Here is a 794-nt window from a genome sequence, read left to right as displayed (position 1 = left end):
ATCTATTCCTAATTCTCTTTCATTACAGCCTCCACTGTTCTTCAGAGTATCTTTCGACTTTGAGATTATCCAGAATCTATTTCAAATGAAGTCAGTCTCTGTGAAGAGATTAGGAAGCATCTGTGTATTGGTCTACTTGTCTCCCCTGGTAAAATCTCTGACCCAGTGCTCTAGAACTGTGATTAAGCACAGTGGCAAGTTTCTCTCTGAGTGACAGAATGAAAACCCAGCCCTAGGGACTGAGCACTCTGTGAAAGGTAGGATAGCATCTTGAAGATCCCTCAGCTTGCCTTTTCTGGTTTGGAATCACTGCTTTATGAGCTAGAGTTAGTGTTATCAGGGCCCCCCACCACTTTTTTTTTCCCTGCCAAAGCTTTATTGTTTCTGTACAGTAAGGTCCTGGTCTTCTTAGCTCACTGTACCCAAGGCCAAGCCTCTGTTTTCTAGATCAAGGTAGAATAAAGATCTTCCATTGTCAACCAAAGTTGCTCAAGACTTAGCTTCAACAATAGGTAGGTGGGGCAGGATGAGAAAATCTGATGTCTTGCTCTTCTAGAAAGAAAGCCCTTCAACTGGGAGTAGGAGGGGAGAGGGAACTCTGTATTCTTGACTGTGGTAGTCTGGCGCTAGGAGTGGGAGCCAGGGAGCAGTCTTGGTTCAAATACCACAGACTCTCAAATTTCTTATCAAATTTACATAGATTTTTTTTTTTCAGATTTATCTAGATGTTCTTCATTTGCTATATTCCCTTGGGATGATTACTTTAAGCTTTAAATGTCAGTATTTTTTTGTTT

This window comes from Leptonychotes weddellii, chromosome 2, assembly GCF_054177405.1.
Source record: "Leptonychotes weddellii isolate Sample4059 chromosome 2, ASM5417740v2, whole genome shotgun sequence".
NCBI lineage: Eukaryota > Metazoa > Chordata > Mammalia > Carnivora > Phocidae > Leptonychotes > Leptonychotes weddellii.
The sequence above is the reverse complement of the archived record's forward strand: the minus strand, read 5'-3'. Positions refer to the sequence as shown.